The sequence below is a fragment of the Nyctereutes procyonoides genome, unplaced genomic scaffold (genome assembly GCF_905146905.1).
Source record: "Nyctereutes procyonoides isolate TBG_1078 unplaced genomic scaffold, NYPRO_anot_genome, whole genome shotgun sequence".
Taxonomy (NCBI): domain Eukaryota; kingdom Metazoa; phylum Chordata; class Mammalia; order Carnivora; family Canidae; genus Nyctereutes; species Nyctereutes procyonoides.
The window spans coordinates 8371073-8398626 of record NW_026575125.1 but is presented as its reverse complement, the minus strand read 5'-3'; the positions used below and the strand labels follow the sequence as shown (position 1 = coordinate 8398626).

At 40.0% G+C, this 27554-nt stretch overlaps 1 long non-coding RNA gene across 1 annotated transcript; it reads right to left on the bottom strand.

The window, feature by feature from the left end:
* Positions 1–494: 494 nt before the first annotated feature.
* On the bottom strand, positions 495–27136 carry LOC129518324 (uncharacterized). Its single transcript, XR_008666167.1, has 4 exons — positions 27017–27136; positions 23582–23783; positions 16964–17085; positions 495–548 (listed from the first exon to the last, which is right to left on the bottom strand). It is a non-coding gene; the product is annotated as an uncharacterized LOC129518324 (long non-coding RNA).
* Between the last annotated feature and the right edge of the window lie 418 nt (positions 27137–27554).

Here is a 27554-nt window from a genome sequence, read left to right as displayed (position 1 = left end):
GGCTACTTCATTTGTAATTGTCAAGTGAGGGGCATTTTCACTGAGAGAGCTCAAGACCAGAATGCTGGTACCAATGAGACTCTGAGAAGTCAGTGGAGAGCCAATGGAAGAGAGAACACAGAGCTTCCCACAGAGGCCAAAGACAAAGATAGGCTACAAAGAATGAATTGGAAGCCTGGGAACCTTACTAACATGGGGCAGATTCCAAAAGCCTTGTGAGATGGGTCAGGCAGCCAAACAGAACTAAACAGGTCTGAAGTTGAAGTTTAGTACATAAAAGAGAATTCCAACTGGACAGAGAGAAAGGGATAGAGCCCCAAGAGAAAACTCGAGGGTCAGCAAAGAGATAAGCTAGACCATGTGGAGGTAACAAATTAACCCTGAAATCTCAGTGGTTTAACAACAAAGTTTATTTCTTGCTCAAAAGGCATGTTCCAAGGCAGGTAGGTAGGGAGCTCTGTTTCACCCAGTTATTCTGAGGTCCAAGCTCACTGAGGTCTGATGCTTTATAGTTGCTTCATCTGTATCACAGGCTCCGGGTTCTTTTACTATAAGAAACAGGAAAAGGGGAGCACTCAGACTCTTACATGACTCAGAACTACAGGGAGGCTTCACTTCTCATATTCCCATTGGGCAGAGCTCAGTCACATGACCCAACCCAACTATGAGGGAGGCTAGGAAATGTAGGGGAGGAAACGGACATTCAGTGAACTCAGTTGCTAGAGGGTGCACTGGTCAGATAAAGCCCTTTCCAAGCAGAGATGCTATAAACATTCTTTACCTTAGTCTACAACCCTATAAGGTCTTCCTTGCCCAGCCATTATATAAGTTCTGAATTTCTGACATGGTGGATTACCATTGTTCAAGAATTCAAACAGAAACTGGGGAATGGCCAAAATCCAAAACACTGACAACACCATATGTGGGCAAGGATGTAGAGCAACAGGAACTCTCTCATTCATTGCTGGTGGGAATACAAAATGGTACAGCCACTTTGGAAAGCAGTTTGGCAGTCTCTTACAAAATTATAAATACTCTTACTATATGATCCAGCAATTGCACTCCTTGGGGTTTAGCCAAATGAATTGAAAGCTTATGTCCATACAAAAACCTGCCCAGAGATGTTTATAGCAGCTTTATTTAAAATTGCCAAAATTGGGGATCCCTGGGTGGCGCAGTGGTTTAGCGCCGGTCTTTGGCCCAGGGCACGATCCTGGAGACCCGGGATCGAATCCCACGTCAGGCTCCCGGTGCATGGAGCCTGCTTCTCCCTCTGCCTGTGTCTCTGCCTCTCTCTCTCTCTCTCTGTGACTGTCATAAATAAAAATAAAAAAAATAAAATAAAAATTAAAAAAAATAAATAAAATTGCCAAAATTGGAAGCAACCAAGATATCCTTCAGTAGGTGAATGGAAAAATAAACAGTGGTACATCCAGACAATGGAATATTATTCAGCACTAAAAAGAAATGAGCTGTCGAGCCAGAAAAAACCATGGAGGAAACTTTCAATGTATATTACTAAGTGAAAGAAGCCAATCTGAAAAGGCCACATACCATATGGTTCCAACTATATGGCATTCTGGAAACGGCAAAGCTACAAAGACAGTAAAAAGATTATGGTTGACAGGGGTTGAGGGGAGAAAGGGATGAATTGGCAGAGTACAAAGGATTTTTAGGGTAGTGTAGCTATTCTGTATGATACTACAGCGATGGACACATGTCATTTTATATTTGTCAAAATCCATGGAGTATGTGCAACATCACAAGTGAACCCTAATGTAAACTACAGAGTTTGGGTGATAACAATGTGTCAACATAGGTTCATAAATTGTAACAAAAACACCACTCTAGTGCTTCATGTTCATAGTGGGTGAGGCTGTGAGTGTTGGGGCAGGGGGGTATAGAGGAATTCTCTGTGCTTTCCCCTCAATTTTGCTGTGAACCTAAAAGGCTCTAAAAAATAAGGTTTATTAATTTTTTTAAAAGTGGGGATGTTCCTCTTCAATAAGACAGTAGAAGGGATGTATTTATTTGGTACAAAGTGAATCAGAAGACCTCTTAAAGTCCCTTACTACCCTGAGGTTCCCTGATTTCTATGTTCTGTTTGGTGGTGAGAGACCCCTGACTTCTCAGGACAAGAAGGAATTTTAAAGGTCACCCAATGGATGAATTATTTTATCTGTGGCAGGACTGCTGAAAGGTCATCTAGACTATGCTGTAAGATCTTCAAAGAATGGAAATTTGTGCCTCTTTAATTAACTATTTCAACACATCCTTGAATCACCTTGTCTGAGAGTCATCCTTACATTGTGGGCTGTGTCTCCATAATTCTTATCCTTTAGATAGATCAATGGGAACCAGAAAGATAGCAGTAAGTGTCTGGAGGCAAATCTAATATCTATTCAACAGAAACCCTACCAAGAAATATGAAGCCCTTGCCTTATATGTAGGCTTTGCAAGAAAATGAGGCAGGGATCTGGGACAACTGGACAGCAAGCCAGACTCAGAGTGATCTTGAGGTCCTGAAGGATAGAGGCAGGGGCTCAGTTTAGGTGCTTGTGAAGTTATTGCTGTGTGGGGCCGCAGACAAATTTGGGTAAAGAGCACATTCATTTGTTTTGGGGAAGGTCATCATTCTATTGATGAATATTGAGTTAATTTCAACTAAACATTCCTATATCACACCTTCCCCCCAAAAGTTCTTTTAACTTGATTATAGATAGAAGACTCTATCTAGGAAGTTCACAGCCTTATTTAACAAATATAAAAGAGGGCACCACTGGTGGCTTAGCAGTTTAGCGCCACCTTCAGCCTGGGGCGTGATCCTGGACACCCAGGATCGAGTCCCACGTTGGGCTCCCTGCATGGAGCCTGCTTCTCCCTCTGCCCGTGTCTCTGCCTCTCTCTCTCTCTCTGTCTCTCATGAATAAATAAATAAAATCTTTAAAGAAAAGAAATATAAAAGAATTGTGCCAAATCAAGTAGATACTGCTCATTCCTTATTTTGCTTGGTATCCCTTAGAAATCTAATAGTACTAAATATTCTTTCTTTGACACTTTCCTCTTCCTTGGCTTGACCTTCTTAGTCTTGGACCTATTTTCTCTCAACTTCCTTAATTGGATTCTCTTTCCTTCCTCTAATAGTGGTGGTTTTCCCAAAGCCCAATCCCCAGCCTTGTCAATAAAACATCTCTTCAGGACAATCTATCTACTCCCATGGCTGTATCACCACTTCTATGTTGATGAATCCCAAATGTGTATCTCCCCAAGAGTCTCTCTCTTGCACTCTCAATTCACCTCTACCTAAATAGGGCACAGATACCAAGGGTATGGGTGCTCACAATTGGATCCCACTATCATTTACTCCCCTGTTCATACATTTCCAACTTGACACCATATTTATCCAGTCTCCAAAGCTGGGAAACCAGACGTCATCCTGTACTCTTCCCTCTCCATGAACTTTCATAATACAGACATGAAGTCCCAACAATTCTGTCTCTAGGCAGCTCTAAAATCTGCCTCTTCCTTCCATCCTCATCAACAACTGCATGGTTCATCATCTCTCATTTGGACTACTGTAACATCCAGCTTTAACTTTTACATGTTTCATTATACTCTATTATAGTTTAAGTGCTTTTATAATGAAAAACAAATTTCTTTAAAGATTTTTTTAAGTTTATTTAAGCAATCTCTACACCCAACATGGGGCTTGAACTTACAACCCCGAGATCAAGAGCAGCATGCTCTACTGACTGAGCCAGCCAGGCAACCCAGAACAATAAATTTCTTGACTCAAACTTACCCTGTTCCAGTCTAGCTCCCCACATGCCACTAACTGAAACTACTCCAGGTATTTGATCATCTAGTAGTTGCCACAGTATCTCTAGATAGTATGCTTTATGTCAAAATTTCTTGGTTTAGCAAAAATCAAATTTCTATTAATTTCCTGCTACTATAGATGAGATTAAACCTATCTCTCACCCTCAAATGTCCAGTAGCCCTTCTTTCCAAAATTCTGTGTATACTCAATTACAAGGCAAAGTTTTTCCTCAAAATTATTCCATCACAAATAAAGTCCCCCAAGGGGGGATCCCTGGGTGGCTCAGCAGTTTGGCGCCTGCCTTTGGCCCAGGGCACGATCCTGGAGTCCCCGCGTCAGGCTCCTGCTTCTCCCTTCTCCTGTGTCTCTGCCTCTCTCTCTCTCTCTCTCTCTCATAAATAAAATAAATCTTAAAAAATTATAAATAAAGTCCCCCAAAATAACATAAGGTCCTTATTAAGATTTTCAGGGCACCTAGGTGGCTCAGTGGTTGAGCATCTGCCTTTGGCTCAGGTCGTGATCCTAGGGTCCTGGAACTGAGTTCCGCATCGAGCTCCCCAGAGGGAGCCTGCTTTTCCCTCTGCCTATGTCTCTTGCCTCTCTCTGGGTCTCTCATAAATAAATAAATAAAATATTTTTTTTAAAAAAAGATTTTCATATTACAGGCAGAGGCAGTCTCTCAATTACTTAGTTTTGAACAACAAAGTGCTATTTGGGGAAGACACATTAACCTGAAATGACCTCAATCAAACTCAGCTTGAATGCTTATAGAGGTCTCTTGACATGATGGGGGAAGGTAAATAAATTTAAGACAGATTGAGTCACCATTTCTGGAGAATTGACTTCAAACTGCAGCTCTGGGCACCACTGCATACAAGCCTTTTTAAAAAAATTAGTTGATTACCATACATTAAATACATATGTCGTGGAGCTTACAACAAAGTCATGGGCATACGTGAATCATGGTAAAACTTCTATTTTTTTAAGATTTTTTATTTATTTATCCATGAGACACACACACACACACACACACAGGCAGAGACACAGGCAGAGGGAGAAGCAGGCTCCATGCAGGGCACACGATGTGGGACTTGATCCTGGGTCTCCAGGATCATGCCCTGAGCCGAAGGCGGCACTAAACCACTGAGCCACCTGGGCTGCCCAATCATGGTAAAACTTCTAATGGTAGCATCATGCTCAGATTCAAAAAGTGCTGCAATCAAACAACTTTGTGGAAGTGAATATGGCACTATCTTCAAGTGGCTCTTGATGAAGGAGAAATGAATGTCAATGAGCATGTGCAGAGTTTGAAAAAAACTGTATCCTGAAATGTGAGAGTGAAAAAGAGCCGTTTTATATTTTATATAACATGAGATTTTAAATATGCAGGTATAGTTAAAGTTCAAGTTAAATATTATAGGTAAACATTTGGCTATTTCAACTCATTCCCTAAACATTGTATATTCAAGTTTAAAAAAAAAAAAAGAGAAGTTGTTTTCAACTCTCTCATTTGGGAAAAAGATGTTTTCACTTATATTTAGGGTCCATGTATACTTGAGCATATATTCCAGTTATATCTCCAGATTAAGACCTACATTGGTCAATGTAGCTAGTAAGTGAGTACACTTCTGTTTCTCTATTTCACGCTCCCTCCACCATAGGCACTATCTTTTGGCTTTTCATTCTATAAAGGGAAGTAGTAATGTTCTCTTCTTTCTCTTTACTGCTCCTTCCCTGTCCCTACCAGTCTGATTCTGCAATAAAACTCATTTGTGATTTGCCCAGCAAGGGTGGCAAAGTGTTGGCCCCTAAGTAAACAATGACGTAAATGTTTTTTAATTTAAATACGCATTTCTAAGTTAAATTAGCTTCCCAGTACTTTAAGCTGAGAAATTTCACCTGTAACTGAAGTAGTCTTTTCTTATTTCTTTTGTGCTTCATTCTTTCGCCTTCTCAATTTCATGACCTTCACCCTAACATGTTCAGTCATCCAGCTGCCTGGAGAGAGACTAGAATTCATTAAAGAAAAAATCTGAAGAGAAAATCCAAGGAAATATTAATCTTCAGGTCTTTAAAATCAGGCTTATAAAGCAGGACACTAATCTTCCAAAACTCGCTTTTTGCTTGAGAGAGGATTTTCTAAATTACTTTATGTCCCTCTTAAGTTTGTCAAAGAACAAGCTTTGAGGACCTAGCCTCATAGATTTCTACGGTAGCCTGACAGGAGGTAATCCATCTCTACCAGCTAGACATACGCTATGGCAGTCAGAGGATGTCACATGTAGGGTCACTATACAGCCTGGTGTGACCTTGTACAGTCCCAGTTTACACATGTCCATTCAGCCCCTCCAGGTACTGACTCCTTTTAGCTCTCAGATGTGTTCCAGATCACATGATACATTTTATGGATCATCCTAGTTATGGTGGAAGCTAAGGGGCAGCTCTCTGTGATGGTTAATTTTATGTATCAACTTGACCGGGCTATATGGTACTCAGATATTTGGTCAAACGCTATTCTCAGTATTTCTGTGAGGCTGTTTTTGAGTGAGATTAACATTTGAACTGGTAGACTGGGATGCCTGGGTGGCTTAGCGGTTGAGCATCTGCCTTTAGCTCAGGGCATAATCCTGGAGTGTTGGGATCGAGTCCCGCATCGGGCTTCCTGCATGGAGCCTGTTTCTCCCTCTGCCTGTGTCTCTGCCTCTCTCTCTGTGTTGCTCATGAATAAATAAATACAATATTTTAAAAAAATAAAAATAAATAAATTAGTAGACTAAGTAAAGCAGATTGCCCTCTCTAATTTGGTTGGGGCTTGTCCAATCATCTGAAGGCTTAAATAGAACAAAAAGGCTGACCCTTTCCCAAGTAAGAGAGAACTCCTCCTCCCTGATAGCTTTCAAACTAGTACACTAGCTTTTTCCTGCCTTGGGATTCTAACTGAAACATTGGCTCTTCCTAGGTCTTCAGACTGGAACTACACTACTGGTTCTCCTGATTCTCAGTTCTTTGGATTCAGACTTGAACTATACCATTGTCTTTCCTGGGTATCCAGCCTGCCAAGTCACCCAACAGATCTTGGGACTCATTGGCCTCCATGCATGAGACAATTCCTTCTAGTAAATAATTTTATACACACATACACACACATACCCCCTATTAGTTGTTTTCCTGAAGTACCCTAAATCTTACACCCTCCTGTCTTCTGATATGAAGAACTCTGAGAAAGAGAGAGAGAGAGAGAGAGAAGCAGGAGAGCAAAGTAGAGAGTTGGATCTTCTGATTTCTTTTCTTTAGTTTGTACCTGGCAAAGGAGAGACATCATGGACAAATGCAGGAGAATACAGAGAATCTGGAACTCTGAGATGATGCTCTCTCACAGCACTCTGCAGTGCAATTGTACACCTTGTCTGACAACCAAGTCAGGCAGGAGGAGACCCTGAAATTCAGCTTCCTCAGGCTGCCCTGGTTTCTACTATGAAAAATAGCTGAGTTTCTAGATGTAGAATTTGCTAAAAAGAATGGCCACAGTAGGGGTAAGGTGGCATCTTCTGAAGATTCTAAAGAAGACCACTTAAGTCAAGATTTCTATTGTCTCAATGTTTGTGACACATTCCCCAAATCATATGTTGAAATCCCAACCCCCAAAGGTAATGGTATTAGTAGGCAGGGCCCTTGGGGTGATTAGGTCATGAGAGTGAAGCCTTTATGAATGAGATTAATGCTCTTATAAAAGAGATCTTACAAGGCTCCCTAGCCTCTTCTACCATGTGAGGATACAATGAGAAGTCTGTGACCCGGAAGAGGGCTCTCACCTTGATATTGGGCTTCCAGCTCCCAGAACAGTGACAAATAAATTTTTGTTGTTATACCCAGTCTTTGCTATTTTTTTAGAGGAGCCCAAATGGACTAAGACAGGGCCAAATGAAAGTCAGGGTCAAACCTCAGAAGAATCTACAGTGACAACAGAAGAAGATCTAAAGCCAAAGCAGCAACACGAGACCCTCATAAAGCCAAGAGTGGCCATATCATCAGCTGTCCCATCAAAAACGTGAGCCACAAATGCCAGCCAAGCTAGCAGCACCCAAGGGAACAAGTAACAATGGTTAAAGAGCCCAGAAGATGATCCAAAGAGCCTGACTCTTCCCTCCTGCCAGGAGGTTACAAAAGCATGTCAATGTTCTTCTAGGGGGAAAAGCAGTAGGAGACTGGGTATTTTTATATTATTTTGAACCATATTAGTCACCAATTTTCAACCATTTGTTGAAATGGTTGAAATGACCTGCAAAATATGACCAAAACATATATTTCAAACTATATAAAAAGCTTACAACTCAATAATAAAAAGATATAACCCATTTTTATTGTACGTAAAGGATTTAGACATTTCTTCAGATATACAAATGGCCAAAAAAAAAGAAAAACAAATGGCTAATAAGCACATAAGAAGATGTTCAACATTATTAGTCATTAAGGAAAAAAATCAAAACCACAATAAGACACCGCTTCATACTCACTAGGATGGCCATTATCAAAAAGACAGACAATAACAAGAGTTGGAGAAGAGATGGAAAAACTGGAACCCTCATACACTGCTGATGGGAATGTAAATTGATACAGCCACTTTGGAAAACAGTTGGGCAGTTCCTCAGAAAGTTAAACACAAAGTTCCTATTTGACCCAACAATTTCGCTCCTAGGCATATACCTAAGAGAAGTGAAAACATATGTCTACATAAAGACTTGTACACAAATGTTTGTAGCAGCATCATCCATAATAGCAAAAACAGCTCAGATGTCCATCAACTCATACATAAACAGGATGTGGTCTACCCATACAATGGAATACTATTCATACATAAAAAGGAATTAAGTATTGATACATGTAACACAGGGATAAACCCTAAAAACATTATACTAAGTGAAAAAAGCCAGTCACAAAGAGCCACATATTGCATAATTCCATTAAAAAAAAGATTTATCTATTTATTTGAGAGAGAGAGAGCATAAGCAGGAGGGGCAGAGGCAGAAGGAGAGAGACTCTCAAGAAGACTCTGTGCTGAGCACGGAGCCTGATGCGGGGCTCAATCCCATGACCCTGAGATCATGACCTGAGCCAAAATCAAGAATCAGATGCTTAAATGACTGAGCCACTCAGGTGCCCCATGCATGATCCCATTTACATGAAATATCTAGAGTAGACAAATCCACAAAGACAGAAAGTAGATTAGTGGTGACCAGGGGTTGGTGGGGAGGGAGGTGACTACTAACGGGTATGGGTTTTTTGAGGTGATGAATGTTCTGGAATTAGTAGCAATTATACAACTTTGTGAATATACTAAAAGCTACTGAATTATAAACTTTTGAAGGTGAATTTTATGGTATTTGAATTATACCTCAATAATTTATTTTTTTCTTTTTATACCTTAATAATTTAGAAAAGAGGAAAACATTTCCTAAAATTCCAGAGTGGAGTAACATTTAAACAAGCTTGACTTATAGGTGTTGTTGGTGTCTTAATATGTTTTTCCTCTAACCAGAGGAAGGGAGATTGAGAAAGGCTAAAATTACAGACTAAATAATGAAATGAGCTCCTTTTCTTCATATCTAGAATATGGCATGAAAAGGATTTTCTTACTCTGTGATATGCATAAAGATTCAGCCTTCTGGGGTGCCTAGCTGGCTCAGTCAGTGGAGTGTGTAATTCTTGATCTCAGGGTTGTGAGTTCGAGCCCCACATTGGGTATAGAGATTATTTAAAAATAAAATCTTTTTAATTAATTAATTAATTAATTAATTAATTAATTTATTTATTTATTTATTTATTTATTTATTTATTCATGGTCCAGCTTTCTGGTTCTCTTGAAATGCTTTTATATGGTAACAGGGGTTGGTCATCCTGTATGAAAATAACCCTCTCAATCCAACAACAGCAGCAGTGGCCCACTTTAGAAGGGCCACACACTCTCCAGGTTGTCATGGCTCCTTCTTCAACCAGCATCACTCACTCACATTGCCTCTCTAGTTCTGAATATATTTGAGTTTGTGATTCCTGGTAAAAGAGTTGATTTCAAATGTCAAACCTCAATAAGCAGTGTTCCTATTTGTTTTAGTTAGGAATATGTTCAGCTGCAAATAACAAACATCTAAATAACAGTACCTTTAACAAATAGAGTTCTTTTCCTTTCACATATCAAGAAGTCTGGAATCAGGTAGTTGCTCAACTAGTATCAAAAGCCCAATGATAAGAGCCAACTGTCCAGAGGTTACTGGTTACCAATCTCTTTTCCATATTACTTGAACCCTGAGATTATTTGAATGGTCAATGTGACAAGCTAAAAACAAAATTTCCTGTTTCCCTTACAACTAGGAGTATTTGAGATAGTCCTGGTCAATGAAAGGCAGGTAAAAGTCACTAAAGGGGACTTCTAGGAAGGCAATTTTAAGGAGTTAAGACAGTTGGCATATACCTTCTTTTCTCTTTGGTCTTCGCCTTCTCTATGGTTAAAATGAAAATATGACAGCTAGAGCTCTGATAGCCATTTTGAAAACAGGAGGATTAGGATATCAAAGCACAAAGCTAAAAGGAGTATGGGTCCCTGGTTATACAGCAGACCTAGACTACCCACAGTGGACTAATACAGCCACAATTTAAGCCACCTTCTTTTGGGTTTTTATTACTAGCAGCTGAATGCAATTTCTTTTTTTTTTTTTTAGATTTTATTTATTTATTCATGAGACATACACACACACAGAGAGAGAGAGAGGCAAAGACACAGGCAGAGGAAGAAGCAGGCTCCATGAAGGGAGCCCGACATGGGACTCGATCCCGGGTCTCCAGGATCACGCCCTGGGCTGAAGTCGGTGCTAAACCGCTGAGCCACCCGGGCTGCCCTGAATGCAATTTCTGATTAATATACTGCCAATGTACATATAGCTACTTTGGACTTTTCATTAAGGTATTAAAATTGATGCTGCCCTGCTCATTACAAGGATATGGAAAGGGGAAAGGGTCTCTCATAGGCACAGTTTTCCCATTTGGTTAAAGGCATGGTAAGGACCAGGGCATTATTCAGAAACCAAATGGATATTGGGGCACCTGGGTGGCTCAGTGGTTGAGTGTCTGCCTTTGGCTCAGGTCGCAATCCCGGGATCCTGGAATCAAGTCCCACATTAGGCTCCATGCAGGAGGTCTGCTTCTCCTTTGCCTATGTCTCTGCCTCTCTCTGTGTCTCTCATGAATAAATAAATAAAATCATAAAAAAAACACTAAATGGATATATTAACCAGTTGTGGTTGAAATCATGAATATACAAATTCTTCATTGATACATACTATTACACTTCCTATTAAGGAAGTTTTGCTAGTTGGAACAAATAAAGATGGTATCTATGCAAAACACCCCCTGGAACTCAGAATATGCCACTGATGTTCTAGTTCAGGTTCTTTGAATTCCATATTTCCAACTAACTGAGTTTTCTTCTCTACTTCCCTCTATCCAAGCTAAAGCAAAACTCTCATTTAAACAATTCATAGGGGACACCAGGGTGGCTCAGTGGTTGAGTGTCTGCCTTCAGCTCAGGGCATGGTCCCGGGATCTGGGATCAAGTCCCACATTGGGCTCCCTGTGAGGAGCCTGCTTCTCCTTCCGCCTCTGTGTCTGCCTCTCCCTGTGTGTGTCTCTCATGAATAAATGAATAAATCTTTAAAAAAAATAAACAGTTCATAGATGCAAATGCACTAAAACCATGTGGATATGAGTATTCAGTAAGATACAGGCTTATCCAATTCACAATTACAAAGATGTGGAAAAAAACTAAATGTCCATGGGTGGATGAATGAATAAAGAAAATGTGGCATATCCATACAAAGGGATATTATTCAGCTTAGAAAAAGAAAGAAATTCTGTCATTTGTTACACGACATAAATGAACTTGGAGGACATTGTGCTTAAGTGAAATAACCCAGCCACAGAAGGGCAAATACTATATGATTCCACTTATATGAGGAACTTAGTCAACCTCATAGAAGCAGAGAATAGAATAGTGGTTTCAGAGGCTGGGGGGGAGGGGGAAGTGAGGAGATGCTGCTCAACAGGCTGAAGTTTCAATTACGCAAGATGAATAAGTTTTAGAGATCTGATTATAACACTGTGCCTATAGTTAACAATACCGTATTGTGCACTTTAGAATTTGTTACAAGGGTAGATCTGTTAATGCTCTCCCTACAACAAAAGAAAATTTTTTTGATATGTACTCATCCAGATAACTAGAAAAAAATACATTTCTGTGTATATATGTGTACTTATAATTTCCACCTAATGAAAACACAAAATTTTTACATTCTTGTAGCAAACAACACACTCCAAGAATATATACTTTTGTAGGCCCAGTTTGAGCCACGCTGTCCTAAATGGGTGATGATCTCCCTCTTACTCCTTTCTCTGAAGCTTGTATGTGCTGCTCTGACTGTGCTTGTCATTTTGTAATACATTTCTTTGTTTTTTCATCTCTTTCCTTCTTGTTTGGGAGCCTCTTAAGGTCAGCAACTGCTCTTCTCTATTTCCTTACAGATAAATCTAATGACTTAACACTGGATAAAATGTTCTATAAATACTGGTTGCTTTGAATGAAGCTCTAGAAAAACTCATCACACTTTGAAGGAGGCCCATCGGTATGACAAATTTGAAATTATCTTTCCTTGCAATTTGTACAAACACAGAAAAGGAAAATCCATTAAAGTACTCAAGGCCTCAAGAACTTGACTTTGATGGCCTGCAAAGAAGACCAAGGAAAACATGCTGTTCTCCTTGATAGGTATTTCTTATTTATCCTTCCTATCAGAACTCATAGATTTTGTTTATCCTTCCTGTTCAATCAGCACCAAGAGGTGTAATGGTTGTGAAAGGTCCCTAATGTCTTTGGCACCCTCCTTCTAGTCTCCTATTTTAGGGAAGAACCGATGAGCTCATTTACAGAAAGGCTTGCCAGGCTCTGCATATGGTTTGTAATATAAATAGATCACATCTTAGGCATATCAGCAAGATAGAGGAGGCTTGCCCTCCCCAAAGTCTGCTGAAGTAGAAATTCTCACCTAAAAAAGTATGCAAGCCACCTCTACTTTCTACTTCTCAGGGAATTTAAGGATGTGTTGTGTGAAAATTTCAATCTTTGGCAAACTTAGATGAATTTTGGACTATCCAAAAATAAAATGTTCCAAAACTAAAGATTAAATGGTAATCCTGTTTAATTTCAGACTTTCACCTATCATTGGGCTTCATGACTATGTATTTATTAAGATCAATTTAGGTTCACAATCTGGGTTATAACCTATTGCATTAGCCTAAACATATAGTGATTTGACTCCACTTTGTCATTTATAACTAAAACCTGATCATTTTATTTACTCGTGATATGAGTCTCCATTAAAATAAAAATGAATCTACAAGGTAAAGTTGGCAACAAAACCAAATGATACAGAGCTACACAATAGTCACAAACAAGGGGGCTTTTTGATCTATGTTAACATTGAATTATTTCTTCATAATGCTTTTACATTTGAAATAGTTTAAGACTTACAAGAAGTTACAAAAATAATAGAGTTCTGTATACCTGCGCCCAGCTTCCCCAAATGAGAACATCTTACAAAACTATAGTACACTGTCAGAACCAGAAATTGATATCGATAGAATACTACCAACTCAGCTAATAATCTCATTTGGACTTCACTCTTTTGCTATACTTTTTTGGGGGTGGGGTTCAGTGTCTAGTTCTATGGAATTTTTAAAAAGATTTTATTTATTTATTCATCAAAGACCCAGAGAGAGAGGCAGAGACATAGGCAGAAGGAAAATCAGGCTCCCCGCGGGGAGCCCAATGCGGGACTTGATCCCAGGACTCTGGGATCACAACTTGAGCAGAAGGCAGATGCTCAACCACTGAGCCACTCAGCTGTCCCATAGTTCTATGGAATATTATTATATGTTTAGACATGTGTAACCACCACCACAATCAGGATACGCATTGTTATTCTTTTAAAACATTTATGGAAGCAACTAGGCACTAGGCACTGTCAGGCAGTTTTATATAATAACCTCATGAGGTAAACTTATTATCTTCATTTTAGAGTGAGAAGATAAATATAAAAAGGAGAAAACATACATCGCCCCTTCTTTGGTACTTTGCTATCAGGCATATGACTAAGAGGAACTCTAGTCTAATGACATCAATTGCAATATGAGGGATTGATTTTCTTTTTTTTTTTAATTTGTTCATTTCTTTTTTTTAAAGATTTTATTTATTTATTTATTTATTTATTTATTCATGAAAGACACACACAGAGAGAGAGAGAGAGAGAGAGAGAGAGGCAGAGACACAGGCAGAGGGAGAAGCAGGCTCCATGCAAGGAGCCCGATGTGGGACTCGATCCCAGCACTCCAGGACCATGCCCTGGGCCAAAGGCAGGCACTAAACTGCTGAGCCACCCAGGGATACCGTGATTGATTTTCTTAATCTTTATATTGGGCCTTCATTAAGCCATAGCTCTTCAGTTTTCAAATGTATAAAGAGAAAGTTCACACAAGTTCAAGCTCACATCTCTTGACTTTTTTTTTTTTCTTACTACCGTCAGACATGAAGCGAGTGAAGAGATCACAAAACAAAGAGGATCCAACCTGCAGCTCAGGATGGCAAAAGCCCCAGGTCTTAAGTCCTTTTGCTTCCCCTCAAAACCATAGCAACTCTATTTCTGTTCTTGCTTTTCTCCTGTACCCAGACAATAACATTTTTATCCTCTGAGGATTATTTCTAAAAATAAAATGAAAAAGAAGAAGAAACATGGAATGGTCTCTATCTTTGGTTTGTAAATGTTACTTTTAATGTGCTATCTAGTTTAGTTCCCTACTAGAAAACACTCTGTCCAATGCACTGTCTTTAGGCGCCATGTGGTTAGAAAATATATGACCTCAATGCTTCATGTGCCCTTGTCTCCCTGCTAGCACTGGGAGGTCCCATAAACACAGTGGAGCTCACTAGGGCTCAGTCTTGAGCTATGGGCCATTACTTTTTAATTGACATTCGTTCCTCCCTTTCCTCAACTATTACACCAAGTCCAGCCTAAGCAGTTGGGGCCTAACCATTGAGTTTCTCCCCAACTTCACTGGCTACTCCTCTCAGTCCGTTTCCCCATTTCTTCCTCCTCTTTCTGACTTTCAGACTTGTGGTCCTTGGGGACCATCCTCAGCCCTTTCCCTAAGACAGTGATTCTCTCTCAACCAAGGGTGATTTTCACCCCAGGGGATATGCGGCAGCTTCCAGAGCTGGTTTTGGTTGTCACAAGGGGGGGGGGGCAGGGTGTGTAGAGGCTAGGGATGCTGCTAAGCACCCTATGGTGTACACTGTAGGATGAGACAGCCCCCACAACAAAGAATTATCCTCCCACCCCGATGTTAATAGTGCCCAGGTAATGGAAGTTTGCCCTAAAAGATCTTATTCAATGCTATGAAACACCCAGACTCAGTCTACATGCTGACCACTTCTAAAGTTTAATCTCTAGTCCTGCTTCCCCTGCCAACTACAGGCACTTCTGTGCAACTGTCTTCATTTATGTCTCTTAGGTGCCTCGAGCTTAACTTGTCCACAACCAAACTCTTGCCATCACCCACAAACCCGCACCTCCCCCACCCTTTCCCATGTTAATGATGGCATCATCCAAGTAATCATCTTAGATTTAAATTCCAATTTCATGGAAATCATTTGGTGCAGGCATACTATCAGTAGAATTCAAAGAACAGTGGGGCTATTCGGGAGATGAGGTGAGCAAGACCCAGAAGTTCTTGAGATGTACTTAAATCTACACATTAAATTTGATGGTACAGCCAGAATAAGGACCATTGTTCCCTACAGCTTCTGTGTCCTAAAGGTTTTGATAATTTATCCTGTAGATGACTTGACTCCCTTGGGTAAAATATGCAGCTCAGTTGCTTTCACTTAGTTTCCTAAGTCACTGTAAGATAGCTGGTTTCGTGAAGGGTGGGGGTCAGCAAACTACAGCCCATGGGCCAAACATGGTCTGCCACCTGATTTTTACCACTTTTTAAATAGATTGGGGAAAAAATTCCAAAGAACAATGATATTTTACAATATGTGGAAATTATGCTAAAAACAAATTTTAGTTTGTGTAAATAAAGTTTTGTTGGAGCATAGCCACATTCATTCATTGGTGTATTGTGTATAGCTACCTATGTGCTACAACACCAGAAATGAGTAGTTGCAACACATGCCATCTGGGCAACAAAAGTGAAAATAGTTACTATCTGGCCCTTTACAGAAAAAGTTTGCTGACCCCAGTATATTGGTAAAAGCTCAAAGTTTAAAGTTTAGAAAAAATAATAGATTTCAACTTTGTCTCAGCTTGCAGTATGATCTTTGAATATGATTCAACATCTGTGAGCCTCAAGTTAAATGAGGATAATGATACTTTCCTTGAAGGATGGTTAGGAATATTAGAAGTGATGTCTGTAAAGGTTTGGAATATAGTAGGAACTCCACAAATACAATAATAATAATAATATTTGTTAATATTATTATCAACACAAACTACACCTTGAAATTTCCCCTTTGATATGCTTTGAGAGTTCCTATGTCAAATGTCTTTTTCTGAAATCCAAGCAAATACACAACTTCAAATGACTGTCCTAGTCCCTTTCATCCATTAGTGGTGATGACAGAACAAGTTCTCATCACATCATGTTTTGACAGCAAACTGGAGGAAGGTTAATATCTTAATAATTCAAATGTCATTGTACCTAGTCATGAATTCCCTGAGTAATTAGTTTCCTGGAAAACTGTCTCCTGAGTGATAAAGGTGACACTAACTGAAATAGGAAATTATCATGACCTGCCCGATCCTCTTTCCAACTTTGTCATCCCAAGAATGTCACAAAATAAGTTAACAGAAAACAGGGAACTGACACTGAGTAAACAGCCTGTAGAAACAGAAACAGCATGAGCTACCAGAACCCCATCTTCCAGACTTCCTGCAGAGCCCTTAGAGGGGCCACAGAAGCAGAGAATGGCCTTGATTTGTGATGGGCATCCCCACAGGCTTCCAGGGGTAAGAGACAGGAGCACGCATGCCTGACACTCACCTTGCCCGTTGCTTCCTTCGAGGCCTTGCCCTCAGCCCTGGCCACCTCCAGTCCTTCAGAACATTCTGCCATCCCTGGTGACTTCTTGGCCTCAGGCTTGTCTCCTGGCTTGCAGCTCATTCCTGGAGTAGAAAAGAGGTCAACTCTAGCTCTTTTTCTTTGTGTGACCCCATCCTTTCGCCCTCTTGCATCCTGCCATTTTCTCCTGCTCTCTAAGGTAGTTTTGGCTAGACAGAGAGTCACTTCCAGCCTCCGTAGACTTCCTCTTCCTGCTGAACTCCCCTTTCTATGGTACTTTCTGCGATGATCCACATCTCTCACGAGTGACAAGACGTCATCTTGCTAATTAACATATGGCCTAATTATGGCTGTGTTACACTTTAGAAGACAGAATTAAAGTCTGAAGTGACCTAAGTAATTAGGAGGGGTAGGCAGAGACAAATGAAAACAGCAGCATAAAGTGGGGGTGGACAGTGACTCGGCCATGTCCTGCGAGGCTGAGACCAACTGGCAATGACTCAGGTGCATGGGCACCTCGGGATCCGCTCCAAGCAGGTTTCTGTTGTAAAAAGGGAGCATCCTATATAGGACAAGATGGGATTTTCTTTCTTCCTCTTGCTCTCTATCCTCTCCTCCATCATCCCTGGTGCAGAGGTGGCACTCAATAAGATAGAGTATATGAACTAGAAAAAGTCATGTCCGCAAGGTTGAATTGTTAAACAGTGCTGCAGAAGAGACAGGACGGTGGGGGTGGGAGGGGCGTGATAACTTAATCATTGTGCTGAGGTTAACCCTGCTCTTAAGTGGTCTCTGCTCTGCTAGTAAGTTTGTCCTGGAGTTAGGACAAACAAGGACATGATGTGTGCATTGGTTGGGTTCCCCCAGAACTCCACTTTGGGTCAAGAATGTGAGTGCAAGTCATTAATTTAGGATATCCAGGAAATAGTGGCAGGGAATAAAAAAACGAGACAGGGAAGAAAAAGATGTCAATAGAAGGTATGTTAGCAAGCAAATTAGCGCCGTGGAGCTCATATTAGCAACGTGGAGCTCAACTCAGCTGGAGAACTGGGGGAGACAAGTACAACAGGGCTTGACCCAACTTTCCCTATAAGGGCAAAGAGTGAATATTTCAGGCTTGGGGAGGCACACAGTGTCTGTCGCAATAGCTCAATTCTGCCACTATAGAGAAAAAGCAGCCATGGATAATACATAAATGAGTGGGTATGGCTGTGTTCCAATAAAACATTACTTACAAAACCAGGCAGCCAGCCCAAGGGCTGTAGTTTGTCAACCCCTTGCTATAGAATAGTGTTTCTCAAATTCCCATGATGAACTAATTCTTAAAAACTGCCCAATCCATTGTAAAACAGGACTTTTGTAAACATAACAAAAATGCATCACTGGGAAAATGAAATTTAAAAAAGACAGACATGCAAAATACAAGAGTTTAAAAAATTACTAGAATCAAAAGATACAATGTTTCTGTCCAATTACTATAAGAGCTTCTAAATGCTCACTCTAAAGTTTTGAACCTAATATCACAGACAGCTCGGACCCTTGACTTCAGCCATGGCCATCACCAGTATCCACAGCTTCATTGTCTTTCTTATCAGGTGAGGAGGCTGGAACAGTTATCCACTGACACCCGTCCAGCATTATCAAGGGCTGCTCCCCAGGATACTGACTCCCCGTCTTTCTAGCCTACCCAGCAAGCAGGCCAAGCACATCTCTACAGTCTGAGAAGGTGGAGAAGCACAGGGGCTCCTGATAAGACGCTGTAAGCACGTATGCCATGTATGGAAGAGAACCAAAAGGTTGTAGACTGGGCACTGTCGGTGTTGCTCCACTGTGATGGAGTAGGAAAATGTGGGCTTTGGAGGCAAAGAAATTGAGATGAAAGTCCTGGTTCTGCCACTTAACCTCTATTTCCTTACTCTAAGATTCAGTATAATATGGTAAGGGTTGGGTTGAGTTTTGGGGATTTTCTTTAAAGAAGTTTTTAGAGCAATTTTAGGTTCACAGCAAAACTGAGAGGAAGGTACAAAGAATTCCCTTATATCCTCCCTCATTAATACCCCCATCAGAGTGGTGCATTTGTTAAAACTGATGAACCTACATTGACACAATATCATCACCCAAAGTCCATAGTTTACCTGAGGGTTCACTCTTGGTAGTATACATTCTATAGGTCTTGACAAATGTATAATGATATGTATCCATCATTATGACACCATAGAGAGTACTTCCACTACTCTAAAAATCCTCTGTGCTCTATTAGTTCCCTACCCCAATCACCCCACTCCCTGGGAAACACTGATCTTTGTACTGTCTCCAGAATTTTGCCTTTTCCAGAATGTCATATAGTTGGAGTCATACAATAGGTATCCCGTTCAGATTGGCTTCTTTCACTTAGTATGCATTGAAGTTTCCTCCATGGCTTTTTATGACTTGATAGCTCATTTCTTTTTAGTGCTGAATAATACTCTATTGTCTGGATGTACCACTGTTTATCCATTCACCCACTGAAAGACATCTTGGTTGTTTCCAAGTTTTGGCAATTAAGAAAAAGGCTACTATAAACATGTATGTGCAGGTTTTTGTGTGGACATGTTTTCAACTCCTTTGGGTAAATGTCAAGGAATGTAATTGCTGGATCATATGGCAAAAGTATATTTAGTTTTATAAGAAACTGACAAACTGTCTTCCAAAGTAGCTATACCATTTTACATTCCCACCAGCAACGAATGAGAGAGTTCCTGTTGCTCCACATCCTTGTCAGCATTTGGTGGTGGTGGTGTTCCAGATTTTGGCCAAATAGGTGTGTAGTGGTTTCTCACTATTCTTTTAATTTCTTTTTCCCTGATGACATATGATGTAGAGTATCTTTTTATATCTTTAGTTCACCATCTGTAAACATTCTTCATGGTGTGTCTGTTAAGTTCTCTGGCCCATTTTTTAATTGGGTTGTTTCCTTATTGTTGAGTGTTAAGAGTTCTTTGTATATTTTGGATAGCAGTCCTTTATCAGATATGTCTTTTGCAAATGTTTTCTCATTCTGGGTGGAATCTTATATGGCACGATGAGCTCTAGCATATGTGGAACACTTAGGCATATTAACAAGAGCTCAGTGATAATTCCTTCCCCAGAAAACTCCAAAATTATATAAAAAATTAGAGCTAAAAGGGATCCAATGGATCATCTCCATGAACCTCTATTTTCCTCCCTTAGCGTCTATTTTACATCATTCAATCGCACTGGCTCACCCAGGTTAAGTGTCATCATGGATAAGTCATAAAGGAGATGGGGCTACAACAGGAGCCTGAGAGAATGAATGGGATCTTTTTTTTAAATATTTTATTTATTTGAGAGAAAGAGAGAGAGAGAGAGAGAACACGAGCAGGGGAAGCGGCAGAAAGAGAAGCAGACTCTTCACTGAGTAGGGAGCCAGACTCGGGGCTCGATCCTAGGACCCCGGGAATGGGATTTTAATAAAACAGGGACAGGGAGGAAGAAGACAAAATAGTAAATGTTTATTAAACACCTATTATGTCCTAGGCTTCATAGGGTATACATGTAAGAATAATGAACTGTTCTTATTTTTAGAGAATTTATGGTTTAATGGGGAGGATAGAAAAGTCATAAGATGAACAGTGATACTCATGGATTGCCTACAAAGTAGCAGGGATCTTGCTAGATCCTTTGTATACATTAGCTATAATCAGTTGACAACCGTGCAGGAGAGACACTGTTGACTTCATCCTAAAGAGGAAAACTGATGCTCAGAAAGGATGAGCAACTCATTCCAGGCCATACAGCTAGTGAGAAACAGAGCTGGGATTCAAATCCAGGGCTTTCTGATTCCAACGCTCACATTCTTCATATACCAAGCTGCTGAGAAAAAGCTTTTAAGACAAATCACACATAATTTCACTGTGAAAAGTGCAACCTGGACTGGGAAAAGAATACACAAAGACTTAAAGCAGAAAACAATCAATAGGGAAGATATGAAAGAAATGGCCTAACTATAAGTTTGTGAAAATGGAAATAGGAAAAGTAGGATCACAAAATTGAGGGCTTTGACTGCAAGTCTGTGAGTTTTGAAGGAGTTTGTGAAGGCAATGGACATCAGAAACTCTCAATGGGATTTTTCAAGGAGCTGGAAACAATGAATTAAGATGCATCTGAAAAAATCAATTAAAAAATTAAGTGAGGGGCGCCTGGGTGGCTTAGTTGGTTAAGTGTCTGACTCTTGGTTTTGGCTCAGGTCATGATCTCAGGGTCGTGAGATCAAGCCCTGAGGTGGGCTCTGTGCTCAGAGGGGAAGTCTGCTTGAGATTCTCTCCCTCTCTCTATGTGCCCCCCTGCCCTCTGCCCCACAAGTGCATGTGCACACGTGAGAGTGTGCACGCAGGCACACTCTCTCTCTAAACAAATATTTTTAAAAATTTCAAATGGACTTCAGAGATTTTTTTCTTAAATATAGAAAAACTGGAAGAAATTCAAAGTCCAAATGTAATTCTGATAGAATATCCTTAGAAAATAATGAAACATGAAAAAAAGGAAATACAGGAAGCAGTTCACATATCTGATTTTCAAGTGAACATATGGCTAAGGAATGACAGTACTTCAGCTCCACAGAATAACACATGGCCATTCAAATAATTACAAAAACTACTGCAACCCCCCAAAAAATATTTAGGCATGATGTAACTATAAGAAATATGGTGAAAAAAGTGTCTTACTTTTCCATTGCTGCTGTAACACATTACCACAAACTTAGCTGCTTAAAGTAATGCATACTTATTATCTTACAATTTTGGAGGACAGAAGTTCAATACAGGTCTTATTGACCTAAAATCAAGGTTCCGGCTGCGCAGTGCTCTTTTCTGAAGGCCACACAAAAGAAGCCATTTCCTTCTCACAACCTCTATTGGGCATCCACACTCCTTGGCCAGTGGCCCTATCCTCTGTCTTCAAAGTCCCCAAAGGCCAATTGAGTCCTCACATCACGCCCCTCTGACCTACCTCCAGTCACATTTCCCTCAGAGTTTTCTGCCTCTCTCTTCCACTTTTAAGGGACTCTTATGATCACAGTGAGCCCACCCAGATAATCCCAAATAACCTCTACATTTAAAGTCAGCAATAAAAAAAAAATAAAGTCAGCAATAAGCAAACTTCATTCCTTCTGCAATGTTAATTTCCAAATTTGTCTGTAACCTAACAAATTACCAGTCTCAAGGAATTAGGACATGAACATCTCTGAGAGTCCATTATTCTTCCTATTACATATGGTTGGCGACAGACAGAAAAACATATATAACTATATAATAAGGCAGTGGGGCAGTGGGTAAATATTTGCTATTCTATTTTCCAAACCCCTTGCATTGTTGTTACTTCTGTGATCTTTTACAGACAAAACGGTGGCAGTTGATAGGGGCAAAATAGGAGAAAGTTAGGCTCAATTTCCGCCTATTCGATGCTGGGCAGTACATTAAGATCCACTGCCTTGCTGCTGTCCTTGCTTTCTTTCTGAACAGTTTTAGATTCCTCTCAGTCTGGGACTGATAGGCACAGCCCTGACCTGTCAGGCTGGTCAGCAATTCTTGTCAAATAACCTCCAACCATACCCCACACAGGCACTTGATCACCATTCATTTTTCTGGACCTTTAAATATGAATTTGGAGCCTTCCTATAACAGTGCTCTGCAGAGGTGGTGCTTTGGCCTTCTGTGTATTTGCTAAAGGATGCTGATGGAACAGAGCTCACAAATGTGGGAGTTGAGAGAAAGGAGTGGAAAGCAGAAAGGGAAGCAGATGTTTAGGCATTCACCTTCTTGACATTTTTCAGAACTAATATTCTGGAGCAGAACCAAGTAATATTTCCATTCAGGGGTATACAGAGGAGTATTCAAAGCCAGGCAAATCACACTGAGGCAGTGGACAGCATCGGCCAGGTCACTGACCAGCAAGTACCAACCAGAAAGTCAAGGCTCGGGGCAGGGGGGTGGGGGAGACGCTCTAAAGGCTGCCATCACCTCCAACAAGACTGGAACAACAGAAACAACTTCTTGGGGCTATCCAACTCCTGCTATTCAGTTTGTGGCTATGTGCACTCCTCACCTGGCACCATGTTAAAATTCAGATTCTGATACAGAAGGTCTGCTGTGGGCCTGAGAACCTGTGAGAGTCTGCACTATTAACAAACTACCAGGTGATACTGATGCTGCTGGCCCTGGACCACAATCCGAAAAGAAAGAGTTACCTGGGAACCTGCAAGAACTACAAATATTCATGTCCCATCTCCAACCTACAGTATCAGGAACACCTTCGAAGGTTTTTTTGGCTTTTTGTTTGTTTTGGTGACCAGAAACTTTAATTCCCCCAAATGGGAATTCTTAATTTTTTACCTACAGGGTTTATAAGCCCTTTTGTAAGGAAAAAAACAAACAAAATGGGCATACTTCTACAATAAAGTTTTGAGCACTCAGGTACAAAACATAAAGGGCCTTCCTCACCTGTGGTTGATCTTCATAAATGGCACAGCCATTAGGCTAAATACTATGGCAGGTCTTTTATGTATATATGTGGTTTCCATGAAGGGACCCTGGTAAAAGGTACCTTGCTTAGAAAGAAGTCCGAGCTTTAGCTACCCAGAGGATGCTTTTGCCCTGCACGGGCAGCTGCGGTCCTCCAAGCCTTCTGGCACACTCGCTTAGACAGAACAGCGGTGGGCTGCAGATGCCATCATCCAGCAGAGGTGGCAGGAACATCACTGTGCCATCCCAGAGATGCGGAGAGGTAGGAGACATAGGATGCCAGGCTTTGGAGGAAAACAGGAGAAATAGGCAAAATTACCCTAGTGTGCACAACCTCCTCTCCCAAGAGGAGTGTAATCAATGCAAAGATCCTATCTGTAGCCACAGGAAGTTCTTCTGTGTTTATGCTCCTTCAATATTTGCTTGCATTTCAATATTTACCACAAACATGCTCACAATGTTGGTATGCACCTATGTGCCTTGTCCATTAGACTCTGAGAACCTACATCAGAATCTTGTTATGTGGGTGGAATTAAATAAGGGACACTCTCAGTATGTATGCCAAACCATAAAATAGGGATTGATCACATTAATTTACACAGGCAAACATGTTTTGGGTGAACTTCTCAAGACATCTTAACAACTGGGTATATAAGTGCCCTTTCACCGAAATGGAGTTAATTTTTTTTGTCTTTGCATACATGATTCTTTCTGCCGAAACAAACTGGGGAAAAAAGACAGAAGTATTAAAAAGTTACTAAGAGAAAAATATGCATCTCTGGATTAGCTTAGTCAAGGTGGAAAACCCTACATAACACTGCATGTTAACCTACATTAACATAAATCATAAATTATAAGTTGCATTTGAGCTAACTTGCATTATTCTGATCAGCTCAGAAATCTAGGATTCAGTCATCTGAAGCAAAATCATGCTTTTGGTGTTTAGGAGTTTGAGAAGTCTATTTTTATACTCAATAGAGCCAACTGTTGAATATTAAATATGTCCTAAACAATACCTCTGTAGAAAATCATCAATTTAAGTTACAATAAAATGTGTTCAAAATTCTATGGGGTGTCTGACTGGCTCAGTTGGTGGAATGTGTGCCTCTTGATCTCGGGGGTCATGGGTTTGAGCCCCATGTTGCATGCACAGATTACTTAAAATCTTTAAAAAATCTATTAAAACACCTAACAACTTTATACTACAAAACTTGTCCTTAAGGTACATCTATCATACATAAATCAGATAAGTAACATTCCTTAATAACAGAGTTAACAACATCATCAAGGGTGTTTGAATTTGAGGCACTGGAGTTAAAAACAAAGGGAAAGATTCCATCATTTTGTGGGAAAATGACTGTGGAAGCCTTTTAGTCAAACTAAAAGTAATATTATTATTTGTATTTTGATAGGTAACCACACGTTTCAGCAGCTCCCTTAAGCTGGGAAACGCAAATGTGGCGCTGAGAAAATGCACTGGGCCTGCACTTGCTCTTCCTACTCTTCTCCCCCAGCTCAGTAAGTGGTAACTCTTCTGTGGTTTAGGACCAAACTACGCAGTGATACCTGATGCTCCCCTCCCTCTCACATCCAAACCTTGGGGAAAATTCTGTGAGGTCTGTCCTCAGAATATATCCAGAATGTTCTCCGCAGCTTCCGTACTATCAATCGTGATTTCTAGCTTGGATCATTACAATAACATTTAATCCAGAAGTGCTCATTCATTGCAGTGTTCCTCCATCCACCCATCCAACAACTACTAATAAACAACTACTTAACCCAAACATCCGGGTGCTTAAGCACACAGAGATCGCCCTGTTGGCCCCTACGAAAGGAATATCTCTTAGCCACCCTGATTCTTCCTATGGTGTGCTGTTCTAGGACACAACTGCCATGGCATTAAACAGTCAATACTGAGAAAATTAATGACTTAGGCAAGAAGTCATTTTTCAAGTTGGGATTCCAGTATTTTGGTTCTAAAGCAGATTAAACGAGCACATGACGGACATGTCATTTGACAGTATTCCGCTAGATCGGTCTTATTAAATTATTTTTGGCATATAACTCAGAAGGAATAAAAAGAATTGAACCACATTACTATATTAACATTCTTTTTATTCCTCTCATGAGAGCTTAAATGAACAAGATGTTTTGGCCTTACAACTCTAAAAATAAAAGAGAGAAGGAATTGATGTTGAACTCTGTCATGTTCTAGCAATGAATAATATCCATCCATGGAAATGTAAGCTAAATGATTAAAAAAGCCCACTCTCATTAAGAAGTACATTTAATCAAATATTACTTTTATTCAAAATCGTGATATTTGTAATCAGCTATATACGTGTAATAGCTGTACAGCTTTCCCTCACTATCTGAAAGTAGAGCGTTTCTAGGAGAACTTTTGTAAACCAAAATAGCATAAAGTGAAGAAACAGCTACCATTCATTTACATTGAAAATGTTTTGAGTGTTCCCAGACCCAAAAAGCCCACCCCTCTTAGGCTTTTCTGATAACCTTAGAGCATATCTCGCCAATAGATGCACAAAATAGACCCAGATAAAGCACAGATGCTGACATAGTTCAAAAGCTACGGCTACCAGAAGTCAAGATGCTGGGTATAGTTCCCAGGGAAGGAGCTTGGTGGCGCCATTCTCGCTCAGGGTGCACCGTGCTGGCTGCTAAAAGCTGAACACTATTTTTGCTTTTCACCTTTTTTGTAAAAATGAAAATCCTCTACAGATATTTTTCAGGTAGTAAAAACAAGTAGTAATGTAAGTATTTCGAAAAGCTAAGTGGTATAATGTAAACGTTCAAAAAGCAGAGGATACCTGTAATGATTCTAAAAAAAAAAAAATGTTTCTCTGGAATGATTTAACATTTAAAACCTAATGATCACAAGATATTCCACAAATTTAAATATACACACATTTTTGCTGCAGGAAGGAATGCTAACCAGTAAGACTTTAATTTTAAAACCACACTACGTGAGAGTAGAAATCTGTAGGTCAGGGTTTCTCAACAGCACAGCACTACTGACATTTTGGGCTGATTAATTCCTTGCTGTTAGGGGTTGCCTTGTGCACTGTACGATGTTCTGCAATATCCCAGGCCTCTTCCCACTAGATGCCAGTGTCCCCCACTCCCTAGTTATGACACCGAAAACGTCTCCAGGTATTGCCAAATGCCCTCTGGGAAGCTCTAGTCTCTAAATCAGAACCACTGCTGTAAAGAACAGAATAACAATACAATGTCAAGTTTTGACTATCAAAGAGCTAGTCCACTTTTTAAAAATGGATGATAGGTATCAAAACAATTTAATTCCATTGCATACATTTAGACAAGAGTGCAAAATAACATTTTATAATGCACTGGAAATTACATTATTTGCCATTATTTAAACTTATGGGAAGAACTTTAAATGTTAACTTAAAACCATTAGTCAAAAGCATTCTGCATTTTTTTTTAGCATTCTGCATTTTATAGAATAGGTGGGTCATGTAGATTAACATTCACTTACTTTTCTGAAGCCCTCCTATGGTACTTTAAAACACTCTTGGGTCTATCTCCTCTAGTCTAAGCCTTTTGTTCCCCTTGAGGAATGTATTAAGTTCTTGAAGATTGTTAAAAATGTAGAAAACCGAGCTGAAAAAAAAATATCGGGGCTTTTAAACAAATGTAAAATATTTAAATACAAGGCAAATATTTTTCAAGATTCAATTTATATAGGCTAGTAACCTTTTTTACTTCCACTCTCCAAATGAGGCCTATACAATTCCAAGGATTTGGAGATTTGAGAATAGTTTAAGAATTCTTTTTTTTTTTAGTTTAAGAATTCTAAAGCTCTCTTCATACTTTTCCTTAATCCTGCTACTACTCACCTAAATAGTGTCTTACCAAGCCATAGTTCTCTCAGCTTAATCAGTTTAGTGACAAGAATGGCAATGGAATCGTTGTAATAAAAAAATAAACATGTATGTAGCGCTTTTATTGTTCCAGAGCAATTCCACACAAGTTATTCGGTATTAATCAAACATACCCAGAGAACAGGTAGAAAA